Here is a 27,982-nt window from a genome sequence, read left to right as displayed (position 1 = left end):
TGATTAGTGCTAAGTGTATTACCTATTGCGATGGTTAGTTTTATGTGCCAACTTGACTGGGCTAAGAAGCATCCAGATAGCTGGTAAAACGTTATTTCTGGGTTTGTCTGGAATGGCGTTTCTGGAAGCGATTAGCATTTGAAACAGCAGACTAAGTAAACATGATTCACCCTCACCAGTGTGGGTGGGTATTGTTCAATCCATTGAGGGTACAAATAGAACAAAAAGGTGGAGGAAGGATGAATTTTCTCCTTGAACTGGGACATCCATCTGCTCCTGCCCTTGGACATGGGGGCTCCTGGTTCTTGAGCCTTTGACCTTGAACTGGGAGTTACATTATCTGATCCCCCCGTTCTCAGGCCTTCAGACTGGGACTGAATTATACCACCAGCTTTCCTGGGTCACCAGCTTGCCAACAGTGTATTGTGGCATATCTTGACCTCCATAATCACATAAGCCAATTACCATAATAAATCCCTCCTCATATATCTCTATATGTCCTGTTGGTTCTGTTTCTCTGAAAATGCACGTGTACTTTCTCTGTTAATCCTTGAAGCTGTCCCATAGATAGAACCATTATCCTTTCTATTTTACATATGGGAAAAGTGAGCCCTAAAGGGCTTGGCAACTTGTATGAAGGTACTGCTGGCAAGTGGCAGGACAGGGATTAGAACCTTGCTCCGTCTCACTTTGGAACTTGAACGGGACCCCCATTTGTGAAATTACTTCCAATTTTATGACAGTCGATGCAGAAGACACCATTTGCCCATAAAAACCCCTCAGATAAATCCTCTAAACTGGAGGTTGAATTCTGTGCTGAAGTTCAGTCACTCAGTTTACAGAGTGTTAAACTACTGACATAATCCCTTCTTGAAGAAACTCTAAAGGCAAGTGAGAACCAAATAAAATATTAGCACCAGAATGAGCCCCAGTGGACTGCTTCACCTTTCTTTCTCCTGAGAATGTGCCTCAGTTTAATTTACTTCTACAAATGTTAATTTAAAAAATAAGTATATAGTCCAGTACTATGATAAGTACTATGGTAAGTACTGTTAATTAAGGCAAATTAATAAAAGCAAAATATGCTTGAAACCGTTAGGAGATCACATTTGAATCTAAATAAAAAATATAATTCACTTAGCTCCCCAAACAATTCTGTGTTGAAATGTCCCACAAGAGGAGTATCTTTGGTTTCTGGGTGATCTGATAAAGGGATACTTTTCCAAGTATCTGGATTGAATATTTGCTTTTGCCACCTGTTGGTCTGCACCGCACAGGCCTTCAAGCTCTGTACTTGCGAGCTTCAAGACTGAAGAAAGAGCTCAGAGCTGGTGACAGAGACACTATTGGTTTAATGGATAGGGGAATCTTACGTGTCTGAAGCAAAGTCTTGGAGTGACACCCCACTGTATGTGGTGGATGGTGGGGCAGGACATGGTCGCAGTCTTGGCTTCCGGTGGAGGGGGTGGTGGGGAAGGGAAGATTACCAGTTATAGAGGGAATGTATGTCAGGTTGGCTCATGGGTTACCAGGGAAACTAGCAGAAGGGCAAGCCCTTCACCGCCCCTTTGGTAAGAACAATCACTAGCTGGGGGCTGGGGCAAGTACATAGGAAGGTCAGTTATGTGAGTAGGGTGTAGGTGAAACAGGTACTGGTCAAGGAGGGGATGTACAGAGAGCAAGAGAACAGCCGTCTTGGGTGGTCTGACCATATACCATCACTGGGTCCACCCCAGAGAGAACTAGCTGAACCATTCTCTGCGCCTCATACTTGGTGCTCAGTAAATATGAGCCAAACAAAGGACATCTCCTAGGTCTGATTAAGGATATCACTGAATGGCTCCATTGAGTCAGATAAATCAGGAAGAAACAGCTGAGGAATTTTGAACCTTCCAAGAAAGAAATGCAAGTAAGCACTGGGAATTTATAGGAGACAGTTGTATCTGCTGCTCATATTAAAATACCATTTGATTAAGGTGTTTAAAACTTAAGCTCTTATTCCTGACTTTTTAAATATCCTATTAATAAAGTACAATTTGGTCTGTGAAGTGACCCTTGAAATATTTCTGGATTATCCTTTAGGTCATCATGCGCCCGTTCATATATACAACCCCCGAAAATCTTCAAGTGAGTTTATCGGAAATAGAACCCATCCTTGGTTTGGGATCAGCGTCAGTCTGTAGGGGTTGTTCTGAAGGTATTTGGCTTTTGTTTTTGTTGAAGCCTCTGTGGGTTGTGATAAGGCATCGTTTGGATGGTCAGCTCTGTGTGTCAAGGAGAATGGACTATGAATTCAGACCCAGCTGTTGGCAAACAGACTTGTGTGGGTACAGCTGTGATAAATTCATAACACTTATGACAACTGACCAGGATGGTTCTTTTTATATTGTGGCCATGATAATATAAAGGAGGGAATTCACTGCAGGAGGAATGCCCATTTGTTAGTGAAATCTGTGTAGACGTGATATGCTATACAGATGTTCAGTTCTGTGCTTCTGTTTTCCCATCATGATCGAATGAATGAAGTGTACAACCTTCTTTGTTTATTAATGAGCTTGTTTGGAATAAAGTTTGAACACCATTTATGAGCAACACCATCTCCTGCGAGTGGACATTATTTCAGAGTTTTCTGTAAACTGAAAGTCAGTGAGAGTTTACTTTTGCCTTTTAAGGAGAGGTATTACTAGGCTCACCCTTTGATTGCCATTTCCTGAGAAAAGCTTTCTGTTATTATAATCCTTGTTGACCAATAAATGGGCCAGGGACATGCAGCTCTCGGAGGCGCACCTCTACTCTTCACCCTCAGATTCCCCTGAACCCTTGATAGGAGAATTCTTCAAGGAATGAGAGAGAACCTGAGGCTAGGAATGGTTTCCTTGTGATGTTCCTGGAAAGGTTTAAAAAAAGCCAGTGTGTTAAATAATAGCTTTCCAACTTAATAATTGTAATAAAAATAAAATCGATCTAATTTATGGCCTTCCTCCCGAGTTCCCTGTACTTTATGTACATTCTCTCTAAATTTGACACGATACCTGTAAGGTAGTTGGTATTATTGTGATTTCATGTATAAAGAAGAAAAAACTTGTAAAAGTTAGGTAACTTGCCTAAGACCACACCTAGTCTGCCTCCAGAGCCTTTTCCTAGTCTAAGGATACTTACTGCAACAACAAAACCTGCTGCTTTTTGAAAATGGTCACTCAGACACACACACACGGTCTCTCTTGGGTCTAACAGACATGTTCACATCATGATAACTATGGCACATGTCCTCTGTTCCTGTAACACGGGACATGGGTCTGATGTGACACCACCAGAATCTGGATTGAGGCACTATTTATGTGTAGCAGCAGAAGACCACCTGCTCAGAGCAAAGAGAGGGAGCCCGCTGGATTGAAACGGATAACAACGCATAGTACCTAGTCGTCTTATAAGTTGTAAAGCAGCTGATCAGACTCATTGGGAAAAAGCAGGGCATACCATCAGAAGCATCACAAAATACTCTCTTTTCTCTTTGGGAAAGTCAGTTCCTGACTCTGCTCAGGTCACATGCACATCACTATGATCAAAATCAGGCTCCTCAAAGGAGCAAAAATCCATCCCCTGCTGCAAATCCAGGCAGCGTGGAGTAGCCGCTTTGTGTGCTCTTGAGCTGTTATATGAGATACAAACAAGCTTACGTTTTCTCTATGGTGTGGAAAAGGAGTTTTGCGAGTATTTCTTTATCTGTTCTCTGTTTCAGCAGGATTATGTTCCTCTCCACGTCAGGCTGCCATTACTTTTTGTCATTTATGTAGTTTGCCTTTCCAAATTTCTCAGATGACTGCACCTTTCACATTCCAGTTGCCTTTTCATATATAGCCCAAGACTCCTTCAATCAGCTTTTCTATCAAAATGTTCAGTTGACATTTATCCAAATGTCTTCCTCGCAGGGCAAAGGCAGCTACGCTTCAGATATCTTTTAGAAGACTAGACAAGAGGACAGAGGGAACCAGATCCCAGTGAGAGAGAGACAGCAACCAGCTGGATTAGTGCTGTTTACACAGAAGGGCTTGGAGTCAGAGCTAAACAGCTGTCAGGGTGTATCCTCACACTCTGCAGGGCTCTGTGATGCTGTAGAAATCCCAGGAGCTCTATTGGAGATGAATGAGTCACTGGGAGCCTATTTCTGATGCTGGGGTCCCAACCTGGCAGGAAATTTGTCGTCACACAGGCATGTTCCTAAGCGTCCATCTATGATTGAGCCCCTAGAGGGCCCTTCACTAATTTCCTGTCACACAAGCCAAAAATAAACTGAGGATCCACATTGCAAACTATGTGAAAAATGCTCCAGAGAAAGCATTTGCATTTTTTGTTCATAAGTTCAAGTGGAACCAAATCTCCGGCTTAGCTTTTGACCCCAGCTGAATTCCTTGCTTCAGGGTTTGGGCATCTCTGGCATGATTATTGGAGAGAGAGATCGTTAGAGGTTATCTTAGCAATGAGGAGTTCTGCGTTTGTTTACGTTGTATAGTGTGTCAGAGTAGAAGACAAAATTGTCTATATTTTGGATTTCCCATCTATTCTTTCTCAGCAATCTGATATAATGTGCATTTAAGAGTGTTCTCCTTGGACTAGAGTTTAGTCTTAGCCATCATTCTCAATATTCAAAGTGGTTGGAGAGCTTCTTCTTTTCCCTGTTCTGGTCCAGTTGACCAAGGTTAACGGGATCTCAAGTGCCAAGAGAAGGCTGTCTACCAGTTCCTTGCATTTGACCGTGGGTGGACCTCACACATTCACTGTTTCTCTCTTTTACCAGATGGTTCTTGGTCACCTTCACCTCCCATCAAGCAGCCTCCTCTTGCCGACAGACGTCACTCAGGTAACTGCAGTCAGTAAGCAACTATTTGTAAAATCTGCCTTGCTCTTCAAATTCCTCTTGCAATTGTTGTTTGTGTTCATTGTCTATCTTCAAATGGTTGCTTAACAATTCCTTTATATTAGGGTATATATTTGTTGCATTATTGAAAGAAAATGTAATAATATCCAAAACTATACAGTACTGTTGGGTCTGGCATATAACAACACCCACTGAGGTGTGCAGCAAGTATTAAATAATTAGACAATGGGGGAATTGTTAGGTAGATGTTGCAAAGTGTTTTAGTGATACTTGGGGAAAGTGGTTGGGAACACAGTCCTACTATAAAAATTCACTAGCAGGCTTTTAGGGATGGATTCGATTTGTGTAACAAGGGATTCCTGCATTAAACTTATAAACTTAAAATTTGTGACTAGTTTTGACTTTTCATAATGGCGTATGCAACTCAATTATGTCAGAGGGAGGCTAGGAGAGAATGCTCATCTGTCAAATACCTTCCTTATTTTCTCATCTTCTGAAGCATATTTAACAAGATCTGTAGTTGAGGAAAGGAGAGAGGAGGAGGTTGGAGAAGGGGAGTGATTTCTGGTAACCATCCTCAAAATAACTAAGGACAGCCTTGACATTATACATTTTCAAGGATATTAGTGGAGAAATATATAGTGGGCCCTTTTCAACAACTCAAATATTCAACTTGATTTTAATATCAACTTTCTCTAGTGAAACATACTGTCTTGAAAAGTATGCTCCTGCATCTTCCGTTTGAGAACTTCATGGAGTTTATACTATTAATGGTCTCTATGCTTATTTTACTTTATTCTTTCTGTGTACATTCCCCAGTCTCCACTTGTGGAAGACACTTACGGGAAGTATGATAGCAGTAAATATATTTAGTGCTTCTCACATGACTAATAAGTTAATAGCCTATTTTGAGTAGTTGCAATTTTGAGTTTTGCCAAGGTTTTTCTTCCTTTCTCAGTCTTGCTTGGCTTCAAAACAAACTTGTTTGACCTTGAAGAGATGGCTGCTTTGACATACATTTTAAATCAAGAATATAAGCTTCTCAGCTTCTCATTGAATGAGATGTTTTTATTAAATGCGTTTGAGGTCAGATTTTGTCTGTCTGCATTTCACTGTTTTTTGATTATTTTATATTCCACCTCAGCTTCAATTCTTCTCCAACCGATCGACTCAGCAACAACCTTCTACACGGCCCAGTGAAGGGACTCTAGGGAGGGAATTAAGCAAATATCATAAAAGGCTCTATGGGGCAAGATTTGTGGATAGGAAGACTGGTTATGAAAAATCAAGTTTTCAAAGGTTAAGTAGTTGCTTGGAGAGCAATGTATGAAAGACTGGATCAATTTCCATTTAGGAAACCAACCTAAGAAAGCATCCTTTGCCATAGGAAAGGGTACCTCTAGGGTAGTTCTCCTGATTACCAGGCTGGTGTTCTGTTTATTACACCACGTGGCTAAGGAATCTTTGTTTCCAGCTGCAAACAAAAAATCTTATTGAGTCAGAGGTGAAATAGTCATAATAGGGCATTACATTTACATTTCCTTTTGTATTTACTCAGAAATTTCGTATCTGTCATTCATTTATGAGCCAGTTTTGTAAAGTGGAAAGGGCATTGGACTTGGAGCCAGATAATTTGCTAAAACCAGCTAACATATCTTTCCCTGAAGAATCTTAAGGAGCCAATGAGATATTGTAATTGACAGTCCTTGTAGTTTTTATCAAGCTAGGAAGTTTTCACAGATCCCTTTAACTCTGAGCCTTGATATCTTCCTCCATAAAACAAAGGAGTTAGGTAGCAACTGAGCGATCTCTAACTTTCTCACTCTCACATTATTATTATTTTTTTAAACTTTGGGAGGTAAGTAGAGTCAGATCTGTGGTATTGAGATTTATAGGAAGAAGTATATATTTGGTCTTCCACCAGGTTTCTGGCACAGAGCTTCTAAAACCCCTGGAGTTTCCTGTGCTGAGAGTAATAAAGGTGTCTTCTCCTATGTCAGTGAGGTGACTTCCTTAGAACTGTGCCAGTTGCCAGGGAAACCAGCAGAGGGATTACAGGGTTGGAATTTTCATCCCCTCCACACCCACCTCCAGGGAGGAGAGAGTGGCTGGAGATTGAGTTCAGTCACAATGAACGGCTAATGATTTACTTAATCATGCTTATGTAATGAAGCCTCCATAAAACCCCCAAAAAAGACAGGGTTCAGAGAGCTTCCAGGCTGGTGAACACACGGAGGTGCTGGGTGGGTGGTGTGCCCAGAGAGGTCAAGGAAGCTGCAAGCCTCTTCCCAAATATCTTGCCCTATGCATCTCTTCCATCTGGCTGTTCCTGAGTTATATCCTTTTATAATAAACCAGCAATCTAGTAAGTAAATTGTTTCTCTGAGTTCTGTGAGCCTCTCTAGCAAACTAATTAAACCCAAGGAGGTTCTATATAGGTTCTCAGATCTATAGCTGATGGATCAGAAGCACAAGTTACAATCTGGAGTTGTGATGGGCACTCAAAGTGGGAGGGGATGAGCCCTTAACCTGTGGGATCTGATGCTATCTTCAGGTAGATAGTGTCAGAATTATGTTAAATTGTAGGACACCCATCTGGTGGTATGTGAGAATCCCTTAGAGGTGTGGAAAAAACCCACACATTGGAACTGGGTGCAGAATCCCAAGACAGTTAAAAAAAAAAATCCTTTTCACAAAAGAGGAACTGGAGGAAAGAGGTAAAGTGAGTGGCCTGACTGACTGGGGATGAGAGATGAGCAATCAAACACTTTCCCCACTCAGCGGTGTTTTCCTCATTTGTCTTAGATGCTGGCAGGGTCAGTTGTATTCTATGAAGAACTTCGTGTGGCCCTCATACTTGGACAACCTTTTACTGAATGCAAATGATTTTAGGATACGAAATAGCAAGGTCAGACCTCAGCTGCACCCCAGAGGAGCTCTGATCTCAAAGAAAAATTAGCAAAACTACTTCTCTGGGTAAAATGGAAATGTTGGGGGTCTGTGCTGCTAGCACCTGTGAAGAGCTGCATGACCCCATGGGCAGGGAGGAACATTATCCTTCCAAGACTTGTTACTTGTCCAATAAGTGTGTCTGTTTCCTCTTAAAACCAGAGGTTCTTATCATTTTGATTTGTGAATTTCATGATGGGTAATATCACTTTACAAAAATGCAGTTTGAACCATCACAGATAATTTTTGCAAATAATTTCAGTGGGTCAAAAAAAAAAATCCCGTGGAAACTGTACGACAGCCCTCTTAGGTCATTGGTCCTGAAAATTTAGTACACAAATGAATAACACTGGGACAACATTCTCAGAAATTCTGATTCATTAGATATTAAGGAGCTGGTCCTAGTATTCTGAATTTTTAAAAGCACCCAAGAGAATTCTGATTCAAGCGAGCAGGATTCAATACTAAATAAACATTGTCATAGGGGTCCCTGGCTTTTAGTTAAGAGACACTGCCGTGGACTGCCTTAGAATTCCAGTGTTCCTGAGTTCATTCCCCAAATTAATATCTTTCTCAAATTCAAAATCTGGAAAGAAAACCCAAGTCCCCATCAAATGAATTAGGCACACTGGAGCAAAAACCAAACACAAAGTAGATTTTCGTCCTGACTGAGCCAGTTTGGCTGGCTTCCTGGTCTGGCATCACCAGTTGCGTATTCAGTTTCCATGTCCCTGGGTGACAGGATGCCTGGCTTCATACCAGTATGGGCACTCATCAGCTACACTGTACAGTACAAGAACTGTCACATAAGAATGGGCTAGTCTCTGTGAGACCATTCTGGGTTTGCTCTGAAGTAGCACCATCAAAAGAGTGGTTACAAATGGAAGTTGAGATCAGAGCCAGAGAAGTGATATTGACCAGCAGATCTCGGAACAAGGCAATGCTGTGAACAAAGGGTAAAGCAAGGTCTCAGCAAGGCTGGGACGCCTGGTAACAACGTTTGAGTTGGATGGAGGCAAGCAGTTCAGGAGGGAGGCTATGAACAAAATGAAGTTGTTGATCTTATCACACCCTGAGCAGCTTAAACACACTAGACTTGACACAAGATACTCTCTATGGACATTTGCTGACGAATGCTTAATAATAGAGGTCCAAGAAGTAAAAACCCTGTGGATGGTAAAATTTGTCCCTCCATCTTCTTTCTGATGACTATTTCTTTTTTCTTTTCTTTAATATTTATTTATTTATTTATTTGGTTGTGCCTGGTCCTAGTTGCGGCAGATGGGCTCCTTGGGGCTCGCCGGCTCCTCAGTTGCAGCAGGTGGGCTCCTTAGATGTGGCATGCATGCGGGATCCAGTTCCCTGCCCAGGGACCGAACCCGGCCCCCCACATTGGGAGTGCAGAGTCCCAACCACTGCGCCACCAGGGAAGTCCCTGATGACTATTTCTTAACAATGAATTTAGGCAGAAACCGTGAATAGCTCTTTGTGTGTAGTTTTTGTTAGCAATCTTCTTTACTAGGGTATTGTCTAGTTTGGGGGTTGGAAAATGTTTTATCTGCAGTGCCAGATAGTAAAGTGTTTTAGACTTTGTGAACTACAATACTGTCTCTGTTGTATGTTCATCATTTTTTCCTTTTTACAATTCCCTAATAATGTGAACACTATTCTTGGCTCTCTGGCAGTATGAAAACAAGGCATGGACTGGCGTTGGCCCTCAGGCTGTAGTTTGCTGACCCTCCACTGGATTGTCTCAACAATAAAATAAGATTATTTTGTTTTTACATGGTGTTTGATATTTTCTGTCAGCAAATATAGTCAATGGGAAAAAATTCGCAGTTATCTGTTCCCCATTGAGAACATATCCCCTCCATCATGTACTGATAGGAGAGCCTAAAGCCATAGTGTGAGAAGTAGTGTTTTCTACACTTGAGTCCTCCTGTAGCAATCTAATATTATAAGCTGTAAGGGAAGAGATGAATTTTAATTGAGTTTCGTTTGACATAAAAATTCAGACTTGATGGTCTTTCCCTTTGGGGCTCTTATTTTTAAAATTAACTCCTATGATTTTAGCTTATATTTTAAAAATATATGCACATTATGGTTTATTTGGATGATCAGTTCACTATCTGAGTACTACCATGAGATTTAAATCCAAGGAGACATTTGAACATAAGATCTTTTTGGTTATCAGTAGTGCTGCCTTAACTGTTGTCACATAATGAGACTAAAACAGAGGTAAATTTAATAAAGGCCAAGTGATGTCATGGTTCTGGGGTCCTTTAACAGAGGGAAAATAGTTGGATATTGGATCATCACATAACACATGGTATATATAGTACCAAACTAGAACAGTCCTGTGACCAAAATGTTAGTTCCATATCCTCACTGGAGTAAAAGAGGTTCAATTTCAGCACTACAGTATTTCGGTCACATTCAGTTAATTTGAATTTTGGTAATGATACATTAGTAAATTTGTGTATAATTTGTCCTGTTATGAATATGTGCGTGTGTGTGTGTGTGCGCGTGTGTGCGTGTGTGTGTATTCAGTTTAGATCAATCCCAGAGGTGTTAGTAGACTATCACAGTGGTCAGTATGCAAATGGGAAGAGCCAGGAACAAGGCAGGTGCAGTCAGGATGGTTAGAGCAAGTCTGTGCTGGTCCACACAAAGATGCCCTTTCCTCTGGGCTGATGCATACCTGAGCTGAGCCAGGGTACGTGGCCCGGCCAGCAGCGACTGGCTGGATTTTACCCTTACTTGTCCCCTCGGCTGAGCACTCTTGTTCAGAGGTATGTTTCTGCCCTGAGTGAAGGAAGATGAATTTGAGAGATAATGTGTAAATATAATCTTTGAGGCCTGGTAGGCATTTAAATCTGGAGATGAAGGATTGCTCCCAACTTCTGGCTTTGGTGACTATTGTTTTAAAACAATATCTGATGCATTGACTCCTTCAGAACAGTCACAATAATTTGGTATTAACTTTGGAAAAGCTTCGGTGTAGTCAAGAAGAACAAAAGCCAAGAAAAGGGCATTTAAAGAGGGAAGCAGTGGCAGCAGTAGGAATGGACAAGACATCCACTACAAAGTAGAAACCTGAAGGACTTAACCACTTCTTCTTTCCTGTGTGTGTATTTATTAGGGGGTGTCATAGGCATGAATCCACAGTGCCCCCTACTGCCCCAGAGGGGGTCTGTGCCAACACGGAATAGCATGGCCTATTGTAATGCCAACTTCACAGGAGGTAGACTCAGAGCTGTGATGCTGGGAAGCAGGACTCATGGTTGACTAGAACTGGGAGATGCTTCCTGGGGTACAGGGAAATGGGGGAGGGAGACCAAATGGAATTTTGCTGGTCATCCCTCTCTTCACTTTTCAACAGAAGCAGATAGAAATATTTATTTTGTGCTGGGTACTTCCTAGGTCTTGCAAAAGAAAGATGGCAGGAGTATAAGAGAACCGAAAGCAATATTCTCCATGCTTTGAGAGTTTATCAAATTGGGGAGGCAGAACACGTGTACAGCACACTGAGAACACTTCAGGATGCAAATACAGACAAATTAGTTTATTACAAACTGGACGTTGCTCTAGATAGCGGTGTCTTTTCACAGTGAGAATTCTGTCCGTAGAAGGAGTGCCAAATAAAGACGAAATCAGAGTACAAGTGTGGGTTCCTAAGTGTGCGTGTGTGTGTGTGTTTTCTGTTGCATTGGGGGTGGTGAATATTAACTTGCAAAGGGGCCTTAGAGGAGGATAAATTAGGTCTGTATTTTTGAGTATGGGCAGGAGGGGGCAAGAAATGCTTAGTGGAAAGGAAAGCAAATTGAGAGACAAGAATAAACAAGTGGAGTTCAAACATAGCAGAGGAGAGGTTAACAATATCTCACAGCTGGTGAAATACTACTGCTTTCTTACAAAATGTTTCTATACCAGAAGCCCCGAAGTACCTAGAGCCTGGAGGTGTCCTGCCCCATTAGTGGGGGCTTCTTAATGTCTAGCCAGCCTTTTGCTTGCTTGAGGCCTGATTACTATAATACTTGGTCTAATTCTTTTCATCTTGAGCTTACGAGCTTAGGCAAAGCTGAGCACCTGGTGTGTATTTTTATCCTCTTGTGATGGTGAGCACTTTAGCTACTAGTCTTTGAAGCCTAAAAACATATGGCAGTAGCTTTTACCCAATGTCCTGGTGCTCTTAATCAACTTGATGTTTTATTTGGTTGTATTATAATGAGATTTAAGGACAGTTTGCATGGCATCCTTTACCTATAATTGTAGTTGTTAAATGCAGCCCCAGACAAGGTGTCAAACAACCTTGGAGACAGTTTAGTGATGAAATGCCAGGTCTTTCTGATATTAATGGTTTTTGGCGGGATTGACTTAGTAATAGCTATATAGTGTGACATCGTAATGGACATACCTTTAACATAGTGATACATCGATCCCTTTGTTGTGTTCGTATATATAGAAATGCAGGATACTCATCACGGCAATGGCGAGACTAGCTCAGGGATCATGTGACAACTCTGCCTCAGAAATAGAGGACCTGGGCGCCGTTGTATTAGTGAGCCTGTGGGCCACGGAAGCAGGTTATCTGTCTGCATCTTGGTTGCACCACTGGCTGAACAACCTTGGGCAACTGACACATATTCTCTGAACTTCGATTTCTTCATTATAAAATGAGGTCATACTGGTGTGTTCCTGTTATGATGGGGATCCTTAGAGAGAGCCATGTGTAAATTACATGCAAGTGTTAGGCATAAAGTAGGTGGAATGTTAGTTTATTGTTGTTGGACCTGTTACTCACTTGGGCTGTATCTGGAATTTATTTATTTTTGTTTTTAATTTGATTTTTATTATATATTTTTCAGATGTACAGCATTATAATTCAACATCTATATACACTACAAAGTGATCACCACTGCAAGTCTAGTTACCATCCATCACTGTATAGTTCCCTTCCCCTCTGGCAACCACTAATCTGTTCTCTGTATCTATGAGTTTTTTTTTTTTTTAAACATCTTTATTGGAGTATAATTGCTTTACAATGGTGTGTTAGTTTCTGCTTTATAACAAAGTGAATCAGCTATACATATACATATATCCCCATATCTCCTCCCTCTTGCATCTCCCTCCCACCCTTCCTATTCCACCCCTCTAGGTGGTCACAAAGCACAGAGCTGATCTCCCTGTGCTATGTGGCTGCTTCTCACTAGCTGTCTATTTTACATTGAGTAGTGAATATATGTCCATACCACTCTCTCACTTCATCCCAGCTTACCCTTCCCCCTCCCCGTGTCCTCAAGTCCATTCTCTACGTCTGCGATTTTTTCTTGTCTTTCCCCTAGGTTCTTCAGAACCATTTTTTTTTTAGATTGCGTATATATGTGTTAGCAAACGGTGTTTGTTGTTCTCTTTCTAACTTACTTCACTCTGTATGATAGACTCTAAGTCCATCCACCTCACTACAAATAACTCAATTTCGTTTCTTTTTATGGCTGAGTGATATTCCATTGCACATATGTGCCACATCTTCTTTATTCATCTGTCAATGGACACTTAGGTTTGCTTCCGTGTCCTGGCAATTGTAAATAGTGCTGCAATGAACATTGTGGTACATGACTCTTTTTGAATTATGGTTTTCTCAGAGTATATGCCCAGTGTTTTAAGGACCCTCCATACTCTTCTCCATTGTAGCTGTATCAATTTACATTCCCAACAATAGTGCAAGAGGGTTCCCTTTTCTCCACACCCTCTCCAGCATTTATTATTTGTAGACTTTTTGATGATGGCCATTCTGACTGGTGTGAAGTGATACCTTATTGTAGTTTTGATTTGCATTTCTCTAATGATTAGTGGTGTTGAGCATCCTTTCATGTGTTTGTTGACAATCTGTGTATCTTCTTTGGAGAAATGTCTGTTTAGGTCTTCTGCGCATTTTCGGATTGGGTTGTTTGTTTCTTTGATATTGAGCTGCATGAGCTGCTTGTCTGTTTTGGAGATTAATCCTTTGTCCGTTGATTCGTTTGCAAATATTTTCCCCCATTCTGAGGGTTGCCTTTTCATCTTGTTTATGGTTTCCTTTGCTGTGCAAAAGTTTTTAAGTTTCATTGGGTCCCATTTGTTTATTTTGATTTTTATTTCTATTTCTCTAGGAAGTGGATTAAAAAGGAGGATCTTGCTGTGATTTATGTCCTAGAGTGCTCTGCCTATATTTTCCTCTAAGAGTTTGATAGTGTCTGGCCTTACATTTAGGTCTTTAATCCATTTTGAGTTTATTTTTGTGTGTGGTGTTAGGGAGTGTTCTAATTTCATTCTTTTACATGTAGCTGTCCAGTTTTCCCAGCACCACTTATTGAAGAGGCTCTCTTTTCTCCACTGTATATTCTTGCCTCCTTTATCAAAAATAAGGTGACCATACATGTGTGGGTTTATCTCTGGGCTTTCTATCCTATTCCATTGATCTATATTTCTGTTTTTGTGCCACTACCATACTGTCTTGATTACTGTAGCTTTGTAGTATAGTCTGAAGTCCGGGAGCCTGATTCCTCCAGCTCTGTTTTTCTTTCTCAAAATTGCTTCGGCTATTTGGGGTCTTTTGTATTTCCATACAAATTGTGAAATTTTTTGTTTTAGTTCTGTGAAAAATACCATTGGTAGTTTGATAGGGATTGCACTGAAACTGTAGATTACTTTGGGTAGTATAGTCATTTTCATAGTGTTGATTCTTCCAATCCAAGAACATGGTATATCTCTCCATCTGTTTGTATCGTCTTTAATTTCTTTCATCAGTGTCTTATAGTTTTCTGCATACAGGTCTTTTGTCTCCCTAGGTGGGTTTATTTCTAGGTATTTTATTCTTTTTGTTGCAATGGTAAATAGGAGTGTTTCCTTAATTTCTCTTTCAGATTTTCCATCATTAGTGTATAGGAATGCAAGAGATTTCTGTGCATTAATTTTGTATCCTGCTACTTTACCAGATTCATTGATTAGCTCTAGTATTTTTCAGGTAGCATCTTTAGGATTCTCTATGTATAGTATCATATCATCTGCAAACAGTGACAGCTTTACTTCTTCTTTTCCAATTTGGATTCCTTTTATTTCTTTTTCTTCTCTGATTGCTGTGGCTGAAACTTCCAGAACTATGTTGGATAATAGTGGTGAGAGTGGGCAACCTTGTCTTATTCCTGATCTTAGTGGAAATGCTTTCAGTTTTTCACCATTAAGAACGATGTTGGCTGTGGGTTTGTCATATATGGGCTTTATTATGTTGAGGTAAGTTCCCTCTATGACTACTTTCTCGAGGGTTTTTATCATAAATGGGTGTTGAATTTTGTCAAAAGCTTTTTCTGCATCTATTGAGATGATCATATGGTTTTTCTCCTTCAGTTTTTTAATATGGCATATCACATTGATTGATTTGTGTATATTGAAGAATCCTTGCATTCCTGGAATAAACCCCACTTGATCATGGTGTATGATCCTTTTAATGTGCTGTTGGATTCTATTTGCTAGTATTTTGTTGAGGATTTTTGCATCTATGTTCATCAGTGATATTGGCCTGTAGTTTTCTTTTTTTGTGACATCTTTGTCTGGTTTTGGTATCAGGGTGATGGTGGCCTCATAGAATGAGTTTGGGAGTGTTCCTCCCTCTGCTATATTGTGGAAGAGTTTGAGAGGGATGGGTGTTAGCTCTTCTGTAAATATTTGATAGAATTCTCCTGTGAAGCCATCTGGTCCTGGGCTATTGTTTGCTGGAAGATTTTTAATCACAGTGTCAATTTCAGTGCTTGTGATTGGTCTTTTTATATTTTCTGTTTCTTCCTGGTTCAATCTCAGAAGGTTGTGCTTTTCTAAGAATTTGTCCATTTCTTCCCGGTTGTCCATTTTATTGGCATATACTTGCTTGTAGTAGTCTCTCATGATCCTTTGTATTTCTGCAGTGTCAGTTGTTACTTCTCCTTTTTCATTTCTAATTCTGTTGATTTGAGTCTTCTTCCTTTTTTTCTTGATGAGTCTGGCTAATGGTTTATCAATTTTGTTTTTTCTTGATGAGTCTGGCTAATGGTTTATCAATTTTGTTTATCTCAAAAAACCAGCTTTTAGTTTTATTGATCTTTGCTATTGTTTCTTTCATTTCTTTTTCATTTATTTCTGATCTGATCTTTATAATTTCTTTCCTTCTACTAACTTTGAGGTTCTTTTGTTCTTCTTTCTCTAATTGCTTTAGGTGTAAGGTTAGATGGTTTATTTGAGATGTTTCTTGAGGTAGGATTGTATTGCTATAAGCTTCCCTGTTAGAACTGCTTTTGCTACATGCCATAGGTTTTGGGTCATTGTGTTTTCATTGTCATTTGTTTCTCGGTATTTTTTAATTTCCTCTTTGATTTCTTCAGTTATCTCTTAGTTATTTAGTAGTGTATTGTTTAGCCTCCATGTATTTGTATTTTTTACAGATTTTTTCCTGTAATTGATATCTAGTCTCATAGCGTTTTGGTCAGAAAAGATACTTAATACGATTTCAATTTTCTTAAATTTACCAAGGCTTGATTTGTGACCCAATTTATTATCTGTCCTGGAGAATGTTCCATGAGCACTTGAGAAGAAAGTGTATTTTGTTGTTTTTGGATGGAGTGTCCTATAAATATCGATTAAGTACATTTTGTTTAATGTGTCACTTAAAGCTTGTGTTTCCTTATTTATTTTCATTTTGATTGATCTGTCCATTGGTGAAAGTGGAGTGTTATAGTCCCCTGCTATGATTGTGTTACTGTCATCTTCCCCTTTTATGGCTGTCAGCATCTGCCTTACATGTTGAGGTGCTCCTATGTTGGTTGCATAAATATTTACAATTGTTATATGTTTTTCTTGGATTGATCCCTTGGTCATTATGTAGTGTCCTTCTTTGTCTCTTCTAATAGTCTTTAATTTAAAGCCTATCTTGTCTGATATGAGAATTGCTACTCTAGCTTTCTTTTGATTTCCTTTTGCACGGAATATCTTTTTCCATCCCCTCACTTTCAGTCTGTACGTGTCCCTAGGTCTGAAGTGGGTCTCTTGTAGACAGCGTTTATATGGGTCTTGTTTTTGTATCCATTCAGCCAGTCTATGTCTTTTGGTTGGAGCACTTAATTCATTTACAGTTAAGGTAGTTAGCGACATGTATGTTCCTATTCCCATTTTCTTAATTGTTTTGGGTTTGTTATTATAGGTCTTTTCCTTCTCTTGTGTTTCCTGCCTAGAGAAGTTCCTTTAGCATTTGTTGTAAAGCTGGTTTGGTGGTGCTGAATTCTCTTAGCTTTTGCTTGTCTGTAAAGATTTTAATTTCTCTGTTGAATCTGAATGAGATCCTTGCCGGGTGGAGTAATCTTGGTTGTAGGTTTTTCCCTTTCATCACTTTAAATGTGTCCTGCCACTTCCTTCTAGCTTGCAGAGTTTCTGATGAAAGATCAGCTGTTAACCTTATGGGGATTCCATTGTATGTTATTTGTTGTTTTTCCCTTGCTGCTTTTAATACTTTTTCTTTGTATTTAATTTTTGATAGTTTGATTAATATGTGTCTTGGCGTATTTCTCCTTGGATTTATCCTGTATGGGACTCTCTGTGCTTCCTGGACTTGATTAACTATTTCCTTTCCCATATTAGGGAAGTTTTCAACTATAATCTCTTCAAATATTTTCTCAGTCCCTTTCTTTTTCTCTTCTTCTTCTGGGACCCCTATAATTCGAATGTTGGTACATTTAATGTTGTCTCAGAGGTCTCTGAGCCTGTCCTCAGTTCTTTTCATTCTTTTTTCTTTATTCTGCTCTGCAATAGTTATTTCCACTATTTTATCCTCCAGGTCACTTATCCGTTCTTCTGCCTCAGTTATTCTGCTACTGATTCCTTCTAGAGAATTTTTTATTTCATTTATTGTGTTGTTCATCTTTGTTTGTTTGCTCTTTAGTTCTTCTAGGTCCTTCTTAAACATTTCTTGTCTTTTCTTCATTCTATTTCCAATATTTTGGATCATCTTTACTATCATTACTCTGAATTCTTTATCAGGTAGACTGCCTGTTTCCTCTTCATTTGTTAGGTCTGGTGGGTTTTTACCTTGCTCCTTCATCTGCTTTGTGTTTCTCTGTGTTCTCATTTTGCTTAACTTATTGTGTTTGGAGTCTCCTTTTCGGAGGCTGCAAGTTCGTAGTTCCTGTTGTTTTTGGTGTCTGTCCCCAGTGGCTAAGGTTGGTTATGTGGGTTGTGTAGGCTTCCTCGTGGTGGGGACCAGAACCTGTGTTCTGGCGGATGAGGCTGGATCTTGTCTTTCTGGTGGGCAGGACTGCATCCTGTGGTGTGTTTTGGGGTGTCTGTGACCTTTTTATGATTTTAAGCAGCCTTTCTGCTAATGGGTGGGTTTGTGTTCCTGTCTTGATAGTTGTATGGCATAGGGTGTCCAGCACTGTAACCTGCTGGTCATTGAACGGAGCTGCGTCTTAGCGTTGAGGTGGAGATCTCTTGGAGAGCTTTCACTGTTTGATATTACGTGGAGCTGGGAGGTCTCTGGTTGACCAGTGTCTTGAACTAGGCTCTCCCACCTCAGAGGCACAGGCCTGATACCCAACCAGAGCACCAAGAACCTGTCAGCCGCATGTTTCAGAAGACAAAGGAGAAAAAAAGAAAGAAAGAAAAATAAATAAGTAAATAAAATAAATTTATTAAAATTTTAAAAATTATTTAAAATAAAAAAATTTTAAGTAATACAGAAAAGAAAGAAAATAAGAATGGAAGAAAGAAGAGAGCAACCGAAACAAAAATACAAATCCACCAATTATAACAAGCGTTAAAAACTAAAGTAAAAAAAAACGAGACAGAACGCTAGAACAAATGGTAAAAGCAAAGCTATACAGACAAAATCATACAAAGAAGCATACCCATACACACTCACAAAAAGAGAAAAAGAAAAAAAAATATATATATATTTTGGAAAGTCTAAGGTCTTCTGCCAGCATTCAGTAGGTGTTCTGTAGGAGTTGTTCCACATGTAGATGTATTTCTGATGTATTTGCGGGGAGGAAGGTGATCTCCTCGTCTTACTCCTCTGCCATCTTGAAGGTGTCTCCCTGTGAGTTTTTCTTTTATTTTTTTTTTTGTTTAATTTTTTTAGATTCCACATAAGGGTGAAATCATACGCTATTTGTCTTTCTCCTTCTGACTTATCTCACTTAGCATAATACCTTCAAGGTTCATCCATGTTTTTGCAAATGACAGGATTTCATTCTTATTTCTATGGCTGAGTTATCTGGAATTTAAAATGGAGATAACGCTTCCCAGAAATGTTTAAAACCTCTAGAGCTGAATTGTTCCTGGAAGACAGAGGTAAAAAGACAATATTTCAGAAGAATTGATATATCTTGATTAGAAACTAAGTATGTAAATGGACTACTGCCCCACTCTGTAGGTGCTTCCCAATACACATTCCATATGCATCTAAGCTTTCTTGCTCCATCTCAAGGAACATCTACATTTTGTAGCCCTTGGATTGAACTGCCATCACCCTCTTGCCTAAGCCACCACTCCAGTTCCAAACTCAGTCCCCAAATTCTTAGTCCATAAATCTGACATAAATCCTTTTGGTAAGAGAGAATCTTTGAGATGTTTCTTTTGTTGGTTCCAAGCTGTGGCACTGACATGTGTCTGAGGCCTCCTATGATATGTATTTGTCCATGCAGGTCAGACTGTTTAAAGTGAGAATTATTCTGGATAATTTAGACCATATGGTCACATCCCACTCTTTTCATCATTGAAACTCAGCATGCATCTACCTACGGGCAGAGCTTTATTCTCACCACAGGACAGCCAGCTCCTCTGCCTGCATCTGAGCTGACTTGGACCTCTTGCTGGTTCTGAATGCTTGAGGAGCTTAACTTCAGCCTCTTGAAACCTTCTTGTGCTGGTCATCTCCTCCTCCTGAACCCTGGAGCACTCAAATATTTAGATGCCAGAAAGGTAAGGAGGAAGCAGCAAGGAGGACTGAGAAGGATCAACCAACTGAAGTAGGATGACAATAACCCTGAAGGGTGTGGTTTCCAGGAGGCCAAGTAAAAAAAATATATCAAGGATGAGGGAGGGGCCAATGATACCAAATATCATTAGTGGATGAAGTAGATGAAAGCTAAAAATTGGTCATTGGATTTGGCAGTGTTGATTAGGTTAGTTTTGTGCATGAATTTCCTTCTCTCTAGTTCTTGTAAAATCACTATGAAGGTAACTATTTTGCTTTTTCCTTTTTTTTTTGCAAACAACCTAAGATTCAGGATACATCACCTGTGCAGATTCACAGATAGAAAGTAGCAGAATTGAGGCTTGAACCTAGGTTTTCTGACCCTAAATCCAGTTATCTCTGATGTCAGATATTTACATTTCTGTTTTACTTTCAATTATAAATTTTCTTCTCCTAGGAACTCACATTTACATTGTGGATGCAACATTTGGCTCCACCTTTATGGACTTTAAGTATTAGGAATTTGGTAGGATAATATTTTTAGGAAACACCTATCCTCTCTGGAAGAAATCTAGACCTGAGCATTGTCGCCTTTAACACTAGTCCTCTCAACATCCCTCAATATTCTGTGGAAAGTAGAATGGGAAGAGGAAAATATTAAGAGAGAGAGTAGTCCCATGCATCCTCACCTAAATCCATTTCCCGGAGGCAGTTAGCTCCCTCCCCCGCAGAGACTTCTGAGAAGGTCAACATGTATTGGCAATGGCCATTCAGTGTTCTAGGCAACGCCACAGGCAGCCAGTAATTCTGGGACCAAAGAACTCAAAGATTCTTGAAGAAATGAGACCTGGGTATAGTGTCTGGTTTTACTGTTTCTATTTTGCTGTAAGCAAGCACATGTATGCAAACTATATCAGAGTCATCTCAACTCTATCGACTGCCTCCTTAGCTTGATATTGCAAAGACTTTGGGTGAGCATCTGTGCACAGCATTAAACTACTGGAGTTCAGGCACTAGCATCAAGTGGTTCTTTTGCAACTCAGTGATGCATGCCATGAAAATGGAAAACTACAATTGGAATGTGCTTCTGGCTTTGGAACAATGTGAGTAGGACTTCTATGATAAGAGACTAATGAATATTTTTGTCTGTTCATGGACCCAGATGGTTGGGTAGACTGAGAAATGCCATAGATATTAATTACTTGAGGATAGGAGAAGTACAAGAGAGAGACTGATTTGACTGACTTATTGTTCTCCAATTACTTTTGTCCAACATAGGGATTTCTAATTGCTCATTTTTCTCACTGAAAAAACAAATCAATAGTAATAGTAGAGATATGGTAATGGTACAAAATGACAGAAAAAAACAACTTGCAGGTAATTGGAATATGCATGAAAGTGGCTTGCTTCTCACAGTTATCAAATTCACAATTACCCACCAAATAATTTCAGATCTGTTGTCTTCTTTGTGCATTTTCTTTGCTTTTCCACAAGCCACAAAAGACAGCTGTCGTCATGAGCTTTATCAAAACCTGAAAAAAGTCATACTCAAAGTTTGGCACCGTAGACATCAACAGTAACTTTTAGGATATTCAAGACTGGAAAGAATCTCTTAAAACTTAACTTCATTTTGAGACATAAGGTAGCAAAATTCTAGAATTGGAAAATTCTAACAGAGAGTTTACCAAAAACCCAGTGTTAATTAAAACAACCCAAGTCGTGAGCCGCTTCTAAGTTTTACAGGGTTGTTTTGAATAGTTTAAAAGTAGAGACTTATGCTAAGTCGAAGTGCCTGGTCCATCCTGAGTCCTGTTAGTGTCCAAAACAGCCACAAAAATGCTGAAGAGAGTCCATGGCCTTGAATTCAGAGCCTCCATGACTGTGCCTATTGTTTGTGAATGTGGTTGGAAACTAGAGTGCAAACCTCAAAGGAATGAAACCTGCCTGATAAAGAAAGTAGCTTCTGGAATGGTAGGGGCCCAAACAGATTCTAGAAGGCTGAAAAGGCTCCAGAATGTAAAGTTTATGGATGGATATTAGGCAGTTTATCTGCTAGTACTTGACGTATTGGGCCAGGGTAAGTGGGGCAGGATGTAATGGCATCAGCTCAAGTAGAACCAGGAATTCATCCACCATCCTGCCATTAAGTAGCTGCACATCATCTTGGCTCACTCTGAATCTCAGTAGTTCTGTTTCCTTTTTGGTCAAATGCGGGGAGAATGATTGTCACTGCCTCTCCCAGGATTAATGAAGTGGTATCCACAAAAAGCATTGTATTCTTAGGAAAGAATGCTCTGTGGCAAGATGTTAGAGGGCAGTAACGTTAAGCATGTTTAAAACATGTGCCTGCTGTTACCAAATGGATGCCACGGCTGAACAGTCTTGTCTGTCAAATATAAACCAATGCATATGGAACTGCTTATGGGTAACAGATGACAGGCTGAGTAAGTGAAAGAGTTGATCATTATAAAGAAGGTAGTTCATGCTTAAAAACATGCCTTATGCCTGCTATTTCAGCCTCAATACACTGAGGACATATTTGAGAAATCCCACTTAGATAATCACTGGCCATTGGTGGCGGAAATTAGAAATGGAGAAAAGGATTGGGTCACTGAGTCTGTTTCCTGGGAGACAATATGGAAGAAGCAATCCCAGCAACAAGGCCTGCATGCTCCTGCTGAATGTTAACTCAGCTTCACAAACTTCCCTCTGCAGCTGTGGCTGTGATAAATGCCAGACTGAGTCCAGGAGGGCTGCCCCTGAACTCACCCGTCACGGTTGCCTGAAATCTTTTGTACAAGGACCACGTTGGAAACTTCCAGGACCCATAAGTAGGTAGCAAGGCTCTGTATTCAGAGTGGCACCTGTGACTATTCCACCTTGCTTGTGCTACTTATTCACACATTTCCATTCATCAGGCAAATAATATGCTAGCTGATTCCTAAAGAGCATCTTTCCCAGTGTTTGGAGGTTCTAGGATTCATTTTATGAATAATTTGCTGAAATCAGATAACCTCATTCTCCTAACTTAAATCCTCTAGTGAATTCCCATTGCTCTTAGGAAAGAGATCCCATCTTTTTACCACGGCTTCCAAGGACCTGCCCGAGCTGGCCTCTAACCTCCTCTAGGACCAGCTATCTTGTTCGCCATGATGTGCTTCATGCTCATTCCCACCCTGAGCCTCTGCCCTTGCTGCCCCTTCTGGCTAAAGTGCTCTGTCCCAGTGCAGTAGGTACTCAATACATTGTCAAATGAGTGAATGCTATTACTATTCTTGTCTTTCTCCTCATTTTCTCCTGTTTCCTTATTATAAACATTATTGACTTTGTGTCTGTTTTTCACACACTCTTTTGTAATCTATTGACCATTGAATAGAACAGTTTCATAGAAACATCTCTCACTTAAGTTAATTTCAGTGTGAATTTCTGTTATTACTGTCATTGCATATGGCCTGGACATGGGTTTTAGCATCCCAGGGCACTGTAGAGGAGAGAGGACGTCTGTTCAATAAACAAAGTGAAAGGTGCAGATCACACTGGCCATGGCCTTCTGCCGTATAAACTCAGAATATTTGAGACTTTATTAATCACAACCCCAGCCCATTCCATTCTATGTACCATTGAGGAAACTGAAGTCAAGACCTCAGTGAATCATGTCCTAGTCTGTTGGGCAATACCTTTATTTTGGGATTTGGGTTATTTGTAGATTGCCCTTTTTTGGTATAAACGAGGAGGACTATTTCCATTTTGCAGTAAAAAGCTACTGGCTATCTAGCCAGAAAGCAAATATTTTCACTTTGAATTTCTTTCTGGACATTTTTCCAACAGTGTTTGATTTGAAGCTGTGAAACACATTACTCTCCTTCCCTCCTCCCATCCCCCCCGCCATTTCCTTTTAGGTGGATCAAAACTAATGCTTTAAAGAATAAAGCCAGTATTCTTTGATTGCTTCTTTACCATATGAAAGGATCAGAGAGGCTGAAATAAATGCCTGTTTGGTCCCAAAATGCTGCAATACCAGCCAACCAGGTATTCCAGAATATCTTGCCTTAGGCCAGCCTGCCCAGAGACTGGCATTGAAGTATGTCTGGGCTTTGGTATTTTCTGTGTAGCTTAGAATGCTGTCTTTGGGCACATTTATTAGGCTACATAAGAAATATTGTACAATCTGCATAGTGATGAGGTTATGTATGTCTTAGACATGCTCTCCAGTCATAGAATATTCCTTTTACAGACCTTTGGATCCCTTAGGTTGTTTTTAAACTTAATTTTAATTTTCTATTTTTCCATCTGGATGCACTCTCCACTCTCCGTTAATTTTACTAAAAATTTCCAGCTTGTTTGTTTCTGTATCCATTGAAAACCTTACCTCCAAACCTATGCCCTTTACATAATAACAAACACAGCACTCACCCCCAAACAAATTTTAAAAACCTTGAATTTAAGAGTTTAATTTCATTTCCAGCTGTAATTTACTATCTGTAGCCTGGCTGTCCTTTATTTTAGTCATTTCCACCACCGCTGCTTGGTTCAGCTCAAGGCACTCAATCCTGATTGACTCATTGTCTAGATATTTAGTAGATTTGTATCTTTCCTTTTTATTTTGGTGACATTGCTTAGGTATGCCCTGCCATTCTTGACATAGCTGTTAATGGGAAGACTTTGAAAGACATTTTTCTTACTCATTAATAACAGCAAGTGACAGCAGTTGAGAAAGAAAGAAAAAAAGAAAGAAAAATAAAAAAAAGAAAGAAATAAAAATAATTTCAAAAAGAATCAGCATGAACAAAACAGCAATAAATTGCAAATTTTCAGAAATAGCTTGAGTGTTAATATTTCAGATTCCTCAAAAGTAGGTGAACTATTTTCTTCTGATTGTTCCATAGCATTCTTTAAGTAGAAGAGGAAGGATGCTTTACAGAGGTGAATAAAATGCATTGCTCTATTATTATGGAGGGCTGACTCAAACTTTCAAATATTTTGAGTGGTAGGAAAAGAATAAACACAAGACAATTTTGTTTTATGAGTTTAAAAAATCTTTAAACCCCAGGGAAAGAGCCAAGTGGACCAAACCTGCTTTATCCCTCCTGGACCCATAATATACCTTGGCAAATTAAAGGCTTTGAGAAGTTCTGTAGTAAGGAATCTTATTTAATTTGGTATTTCCTGCATTTAGTAGAGCATGGAAAGAATGAGAATTAAAAGCTTATAGAAAGGTTCTGATCATTCTAGAAGTAGAGGGTAGGTGTTTTGGGGGCAGCATCTCTGATGTATGATCAGCTGGAGAGACAGAATAAGGAGAAGCAGCAGAGTTCCATGGCCACTGGCTGGAACCTTGGGATGAAAAGCCCAAGATGTGGTCTTGAGTGGTGAGCCTCTGCCCACAGCAAGGGCAAGACTGAGAGGAAGAAAAGGAGCTGAGAGGAACCATAAGACCTTGAGCAGACACTCAGAAACCCTCATCCTTCAGGTTAGCCAGGCTTTTCTAACTTAGTTGGATATTTGAATCATATAGTTGTTTTATCTTGCCTTGAAGACAATTGAGTAAGTTTCTCTTTTCCAACATACGTGGAGAAAAACAACCTTCCTGAGTCATTAATTTAATAATTACTCAGTGTATCCCTGGTGAGTATTCATAATCATATTTTAAAAACAGGTTCAAATTATTTGTCATTGTTTTTAGTTAAAGCCACATCAATTAGATTTCCTATGAATTATACACACACACACGCACACACACATTATCTGTTTTTCATTCTGTGGTGACATGTAATGAAAGGTTATTGTGAGTTTGGTCTGCATAAGACATCTGTCCTGCAGGTGCTCCAGAATTGTATTAAATGCTCTACACATTAATGTTGACTTATAGGAGTCTGAAGCTCTCCCCCCAACCCCAAGCACTTTTACTCCTCATTCCTCTTCGATTTACTTTCAAACTGAGTGAATAAGGGACAATATGAACACCACATGTAAAATGCCCACGAAGTTTTCTTTTCTTTTTTTCTTTTCGTACATAAAAACAGTGGGGGAAAGCCAATGTAGGGATCCTGGGGCCAACCATTGGTTTATTTTGAAGCTTACCAGGGACACCAGGGAAATTTGCCAATACATGGATCATGTTTGAAAAGTCAGCTCAAAGAAAGAAATACGGAGTGTCAGGGCCTGGCATCTCTTGGGTTTGCATGTCCAAAGTGCAGTGTCCGAAGCACTTTTCATTCCTGGTCCATGTTGCATTTTGTGTCACTCCTTTCTTCCCAAAAGTCCTCGTAATGGAAAGGCATACGCTCTGTGTAAACAAAGATGTAAGCTATCATCACATTTAAAAAGTAGAATTGTCAAGTAGCCTTGGATTTAGATTTCATTTGGGGTTCGTTGATCCCTGGAAAGCTTGAAATCCCTGGTAGTGAAGTATTTCATGTCCTTTACCGTTTCTAAGGATATCCTCTAATTTCATTTAACTTCGAATTATTTTTTCCTTAATTTTCCAGGGTCCCCAAAGGGATAATTGTCTATAACTTTACCCTTCTTGAAGGCAATGAGGGAAAGGTCCAAAAGGACTCTCTAGTGAGACTGGGTATGAGAAATGAACTAATACACTAGTGGCCTAGACTTTGTATCTGCTAAGACATTATGCTTTTCAAGATAGTGCAGGGACTCATGGCAAACCTGTGATCTTCTGAAGTTCCAAATGGAGGCATGGAGTGCTCTCGATGGCAGTGTTTCACGGGGAGTGTGATTGATGTTCGTACTCCAAACTCAAAACCTAGCAAAGAATTTAAGTGTGATAAGATGGAGAAAAAAATCTGTTCCTTGATCATCTGTGATTTTCTGCCCTTCTCCATGAATGAGTCGACCCACTTCATTTGGCCTTCCACTGCCACATCTCCCTTCTGTTTCTGCCCTTCAAAGATTCTGGGAATTTTCTAAGTCTGGTAAAAAGGGTGGATGCTACTTAGGCTTCTCACTTTGATTCTTGTCATAACATTCCCCAAGATTTCCAAAAGGCCAACACCTTGAAAAAGTATGTCAAACGGCTTAGTGTTTGTTTTTTGAATGTTTTAAATGCTGGACGCAGCTTTGGTTGGTTCTGGGTGTGCGTTTAGCATTTAATTGGAAATCAGTGCAGTGATTCTTTCTCACTTTGTTTTCTAGGAGAAGATTTAGTATTAGACAACTACGTCTGTGGTGCTGGGGTGACTTTCCAAAAGGGAACATATAGCCAAGCTTTTGTTTCTGCTTAAATACCAAGGCAAAGCTTGGCCTCATACAAATGAGTTGTGACAAGTCCATTTCTGGCTGTGTATTTGGATACCAGAATACCATTTCCCCTTGTATTTCATGATTCTGTCACTCCAGGGTTGTAGTCACTCATTCTATTACCATCTTAGATTTCAGTTTCCATAATGGGCCCATCTGAATTCCAGAATTAAATTTCTTTTTCATGGGAAGAAAATACAAAATCATTTGCTTGACCCCTTGAGTTGTCAATTCATCAGTAGGCCAGGCTCTGTGCTTTGGGGCAGTTCAACAAATCATTTTGCCACTGACCACAGAGTTGGATGGAATGATCCCTTTCTGCACAGAGCACAGGGGATGGTCCAAGTAGGGGCATATGGGGAATGATTTCTCCTGCCATCTGCGTTTTGCATAGGATCATGTAACCACCAGACCAGCAGGGCCACTCATTCACCCTGTCAACTCCAAATAGAGCAGATTTCAGAAAACAAAAATGTAACTAAATTCAAAAAAAGAAATGACTATGTTTTCTCGTATCTTCACATCCTTGGATCTTAGGCGTTAAAATATTTCTCCTCTTTTTTAAGTCAAAAACCTCCTAAGATCTTTTCACTTAAAAAATTTCCAAAGCTCCCAGTGTGGCAGCAGAGTCTCCTTATATGTTGTTTCTTTGTTTAAGAATTAAAAAAATTTTCTCCCTACCCAGTTCAAACTCTTTACTGTGTTAAGCTTGTGTTATTACCCTTTTCACTAGGGTTTATTTAAATCAATCCTTAAAGATTTGGAATAAAATTAATTAATATATGTATATATGTTAAAGGTCACATCTATATAAAATTTTTTGGACTGTTTTGACTAAATATATGAAACTAGTAAATGGAATGAAAGTTTGGAACTCAACAACCAGTTATTTGTGGATGTATACCTTGTTCAATAAAGTGGGT

The 27,982-nt window shown here is 39.7% G+C and overlaps 1 long non-coding RNA gene across 1 annotated transcript in view; it reads left to right on the top strand.

The window, feature by feature from the left end:
* LOC137227179 (uncharacterized) overlaps positions 1 to 27,982 on the top strand; it is a 245,000-nt gene that overhangs the window by 113,495 nt on the left and 103,523 nt on the right. The window contains exon 3 of the long non-coding RNA XR_010944734.1: positions 4,796 to 4,858. This is a non-coding gene — a long non-coding RNA (uncharacterized lncRNA). The remainder of the gene's footprint in view (positions 1 to 4,795; positions 4,859 to 27,982) is intronic.

The sequence above is a fragment of the Pseudorca crassidens genome, chromosome 1 (assembly GCF_039906515.1).
Source record: "Pseudorca crassidens isolate mPseCra1 chromosome 1, mPseCra1.hap1, whole genome shotgun sequence".
Classification (NCBI taxonomy): domain Eukaryota; kingdom Metazoa; phylum Chordata; class Mammalia; order Artiodactyla; family Delphinidae; genus Pseudorca; species Pseudorca crassidens.
This window is presented reverse-complemented; position numbering and strand designations above follow the sequence as displayed.